The 5,577-nt window shown below is 41.1% G+C and overlaps 1 non-coding gene across 1 annotated transcript; it reads right to left on the minus strand.

Annotated features, from left to right (window-relative positions):
- Positions 1–5,109: 5,109 nt before the first annotated feature.
- LOC118486069 lies at positions 5,110–5,216 on the minus strand. The gene has a single exon (XR_004877925.1). It is a non-coding gene; the product is annotated as a small nucleolar RNA R71 (small nucleolar RNA).
- Between the last annotated feature and the right edge of the window lie 361 nt (positions 5,217–5,577).

Raw genomic sequence — 5,577 nt, forward strand, 5'->3', positions numbered from 1 at the left:
TAACTAAAACCGTCATTCATTAAATCATAGAGAGAATTACATAATAATCCTAGAAAATTAAAAACAAAGAAGAAAAGTAAAAGTTAAACTAGATAGGTCAAGTGATACATAAAATCATTCTAAAGAGTTCTACTTTCATATTAAGAACAAAAATTCCGGAAATAATTCTCCGGTATCTAAAAACTTGGTAGAACTCCGGGCCGAGGGGTGTTTCCTAGATGTTGTTAAAGCCATTCTTCTATTTCTCTTAGGAGGAAGAAGGCGGCTTCATTCTCCTCAACATCTTGTGGAGGGGGAGTGACACCAACCGGAACCCCTTGTAGTATTTCGCGAGTAGGTCCCGGGTGTATGGTGTACCACTCGGCTGGTATGATGACTTCAGGCCCCACGTTCCATGCCCTTTGGGTGATGATTGGTACCAAAGGAGAAGAGGCGAGAATGTTCAACCTTTGGTGCAAAAGGTTGACCTCTCGAAGACACCCTTCTAGTCCCACCGTTAAGTGATTAATACGGTCGACCAATGCTTCTTCCACCCCCGTCATTTCATCAATAGCCTCTCTTAAAGCGTAAACATAGTTTATAAGAGAGTCCTCTACCGTTGATGACCTCCTTCCTTGCCGGTTGTTTCTTGATTGTGACGAAGAGGTTCTGCTAGTTCTGCTCGCCATTATGAGAAAACAGACCGAAAAGAGTTCAATTTTTATGGAACAGTACCTCGGACACGGCCCCATGTTCAATGAACATGACCCCGTGTTCAGCTGTCTGCAGGTTTTGAGAGCAAGGAATCTTGCAGTTTTAAATTACTTTTCCAATTTATGAGGTACTTTTAAGCATAAATAATTTAAAACAACGTTGTGTGGCTTATTTTGAACAAGATTCCTTAAATAATAACCCTACAAACATTACAATAAAGCTTGGAATTATGGAGATTTCAAGCTTTAATGGAGGTATTGAGTGAAAATTGAAGAAGAAGGTAATGAACAAAAGTGGAAAAGACAAGATGGTTGTTGAGAATCTTCTTTAGAATATACCTAGGATGGTATGAGTGAAGATCCCAGCAAATCTTTGTCTTTAAAGTGGTCCAAATGAGCAGGAATCTTGCTGCATTTATAGAAAACGACAGCAGGCTGCACACGGCCCCGTGTTGGCTGGACACGGCCCCGTGTGCAGGTAGAATCTTGACACATTTTGTCCGCATTCTGATGAAAATCAGAAAGGAATCTTTTGGTGGACATGGGGGCGTGTTAACCTAGACACGACCCCGTGTCTAGAAGCTGTCTTATGAAGTTTTCCTATTTTTAAGGAATTTATCCAGATCGGGCGGTTCCTTACTGGATGGAACAACCCCAAAGTGCCTAAGATACCTTAAATGCTCCAGATTAAGATGAGAACGCAAGAGGTTGTCGGTGAGGGTGATTCCTATGCTACATGTAGGTGGACAAGTCCAACCCTTTCCCGGGCTCTCGTTAAAGAAGGTGTGTGCCGAATCGCTCAGGTCTATGTATGCACCGAACGAAGTCGATGGAGAGTCCTTCACGGCACAATCGACACAGGGACGACTATCGCTCAAGTCCTCGCTAGAGTTAGAGGTAACATCGGGAACAACGAAGTTGTTTTTATTCGAATGCGATCCCAACAATTCTTCTTGGGTATCGTCTTGAGATGAATTAACAAAATCCATCCTAAGTTCTTTTAACCAATTAAGAATTAGATCTTCTAATTGAAATAGTTCATCAAGAAGTATTTCTCCTAGAAGGTCCGGTTGGGAGCATTCGAGGGAGAGATAGGGATTATTTTTACTTTCGCCCCTCTAAAGGCTACAGGAAAACAATGGGTCTATATAGTGGGGCTTATAATTTAGAAAATAACATTCTAATTCTTTATGATGGCCACCACATATTTGACACCACGTACCATAAGAGTGCCGAAAGTAAAAAATATCAGTATCACTCATGTTTGTGTCAGAAATTACCAACCGTCGGGATCTTACGGTTCTGTTTTCAGTAGCTGAAGCTTGGGTATGGGGCGTGTTGAGTGGGCACGACCCCGTGTTCAGTGTATCGTCTGACTTAAAACAGGATTGCCAGTTCCAAAGATTGGGCACGGCCCGTGCTGAGTTCTGTAGAAGCTGAAAATTACGAAAAATCCTAGAAAAAAATAGAAAAAAATAAAAAAAAACGATTAGGCCGTTGATTCCTAACTTTCTTAAAATCCTTGTGTCCCCGGCAACGGCTCCAAAAACTTGATGCGTGTCGTGTGTTATACGTTTTTATATATATTTTAAGCCCTTCTACACTTTTTAGCCAAGTTTTAAATTTATAAAACACGATATTTACTAACACTAAACACACATATGGGCAAGTGCACCCATCGTGGACGTAGTATAGTGTTGGTAAGATACCGAGGTCGTCCAAGGACACAAGAGCTTTTAGTACCGGTTTATCCTCAACGTCAAACCAAATTAAAAAGTTAGAAAAAGGTTTTAAACTAGAAAGAATAAAACTAACTAAAATGCTGAAAAATAAAAATAAAAGTAAAACAGATAGACAAGATGAATCACTTGGATCCGACTCGTGTGTAGTGTAACCTTTGATTATTTCTGCACTTTTGCACCTTTTAAGAGATTATCTTAGTTATTGTAGTAGGCCCCTCTTTTGAAGGTGACGTTACCCTCAACCCAGTAGTTTGAGTCAGCAAGGATACAATCCTAAAGGGTCGGATTATTGAAAGATAATTAATTAAGTTATTAATGCAAAATGTGGTAGGCCCCTCTTTTGAAGGTGGCGTTACCTTCGGCTAAGTAGTCTGAGTCAGCAGGGATACAGTCCTAAGTAGTCGGGTTAAAGTTTTAATAGTAGCTTACATTTGAGGGAATCAAAGAGTTTGGACCCCTGCCATCCAATACCGGTGGGTATTGAAGGAGGTCCTACTAAATTTGACCCAGGTCCTTTGCAGGATCTATACACTGAACAATGGTAAGAATCTTACCAAACCGTTCCCTTAACCCCCAACCAGGTAGCCAACATATCTCCATATAGACCGTGGAGATATGAATGGTGAAAATCTTTTATTTTATATAGACAGTAAAATAATGCCAAGATACCACGGACAAACGATAAGGAAGAATCACCTTCAACATAAGAAACTAGTTATTAAAGTCATTAATACATAACCAAATAAAAAGTGCGAAAAGATTAAAAATAAAAAGTATTACACTAAAAAGTGTGAAGACAAGTGTTTAGTATAATACTTTTTATTTTTAATCTTTTGCACTTTTTATTTGGTTTTGTATTAATGACTTTAATAACTAGTTACTTATGTTGAAGGTGATCTTTCCTTATCGTTTGTCCGTGGTGTCTTGGCGTTATTTTACTGTCTATATAAAATAAAAGATTTTCACCATTCATATCTCCACGGTCTATATGGAGGTATGTTGGCTACCTGGTCGGGGGTTAAGGGAACGGTTTGGTAAGGGTCTTGCCCTTGTTCAGCGTTTAGAGGTCCTGCTTGGGACCTGGGTCAATTTTAGTAGGATCTCCTTCAATGCCCATAGGTATTGGATGGCGGGGATCCAAACTCTTTGACCCCCTCATAAGTTAACTACTATTAATACTATAACCCGGCTATTTAGGACTGTATCCCTGCTGACTCAGACTACTTAGCCGAGGGTAACGTCACCGCCGAAAGCGGGGCCTACCACAATTTGCATTAATAACTTAATTCATTATCTTTCAATAATCCGACCCTTTAGGATTGTATCCTTGCTGACTCAAACTACTGGGTTGAGGGTAACGTCGCCTTCAAAAGAGGGGCCTACTACAATAACTAAGATAATCTCTTAAACAAGTGCAAAAGTGCGAAAATAATCAAAGGTTATACTAATACACGTGTCGGATCCAAGTGATTCATCTTGTCTATCTGTTTTTATTTTATTTTATTTTTCAGCATTTAGTTAGTTTTTATTTTTCTTAGTTTAAAACATTTTTCTCACTTTTTGATTTGATTAGACGTTGAGGATAAACCGGTATTAAAAGCTCTTGTGTCCTTGGACGACCTCGGTATCTTACCAACACTATACTACGTCCACGATGGGTGCACTTGCCCATATGTGTGTTTAGTGTTAGTGAATATCGTGTTTTATAAATTTAAAACTTGGCTAAAAGTGTAAAAAGGGGCTTAAATATACATCTAAATTATAACACACTTCACGCACATCAAGTTTTTGGCGCCGCTGCCGGGGACACAGGGATTTTAAGAAAGTTAGGAATCAACGGCCTAGTCATATTTTTATTTTTCTCTTTAATTTTTAGGATTTTTCGTAGGTTTTCAGCTTCTGCAGAGCTCAGCACGGGGCCGTGCCTGGTCGGACACAGGCCGTGCCCAGCATTGTTACTGGCAGTTTTTGTTTTCCAAGTTACAGAAGGCTGACCACGGGGCCGTGCCGGTGCAACACGGGGCCGTGTCCAACTTCTAGTAACTGGGATCTGGAAAACAATCACTGAAATTCCGACCACGGGCCGTGTTCGCTCAACACGGGGCCATGGTGAACCCTCTGACCAACATTCTTTTCTGTTTTTATTGCAGGACTTGGAACCCGACGCCAACCTCACGTAGTGTATGAGCTCCAGTTCCAATAAAGACATAAAAGAACCACTAGAAGAACCCGAACGCTTTCTCAGAAAAAGGTTAAAAGCCAAAAACCAAGAGAAGGTTTCGGGTGATCCACCTCCAATGGCGGACCAACGTACCCTTATGGATTATCTACGACCCACCATGGGTAATCTAGGCGCCGCTATCAATGCTCCGAATGTCGAAGCCAATAACTTCGAACTTCGGCCGCATTTGATACAAATGCTCCAAAACTCCGCAACATTCCACGGGCTTGCGGACGAGGATCCCCATCTACATATAACTAATTTCTTGGAAATATGTGATACCTTTCGGATCAATGGAGCATCAAACGACGCCATCCGCCTCCGTATATTTCCCTTCTCACTAAAAGACCGAGCGAAAGCTTGGCTCAACGCCCTCCCAGCTGGATCGGTAAACACTTGGGATGAACTAGCCCAAAAATTTCTATATACGTATTTCCCTCCCGCTAAAACTGCTAAGTTAATGACTGAAATTAATACATATTCACAAGAGGACGGGGAATCCTTATATGAAACTTGGGAAAGGTTCAAGGAGCTATTACGCAAGTGTCCCCATCACGGCCTTGCAATATGGCAACAAGTATCCACTTTCCATAATGGATTGTTGCCACACACTAGGCAGACACTTGATTCTAGCTCCGGGGGACTTTTAGGTAATCGACGCCCACACGAAATATATAATCAAATTGAGGAAATTGCTCAAACCAATTTTCAATGGCACACCCCCCGGGGAAATAAGTCTATCGCCCCGGGCGCCCATAAGGTCGACGAGTGCACTTCTTTACAAGCCCAAATCGAGGCCCTTTCTTCAAAAATAAAAAAATTAGAAATGACAAAAACAGTCTCGGTTATGGCTTGTTGAAGGGTGTGGTGGGTCACATGAAAATTGGAGTTGCATGAAAGAAACGGACGATCAACAAGAAAT

Source organism: Helianthus annuus, chromosome 13 (genome assembly GCF_002127325.2).
Source record: "Helianthus annuus cultivar XRQ/B chromosome 13, HanXRQr2.0-SUNRISE, whole genome shotgun sequence".
Classification (NCBI taxonomy): Eukaryota; Viridiplantae; Streptophyta; class Magnoliopsida; order Asterales; family Asteraceae; genus Helianthus; species Helianthus annuus.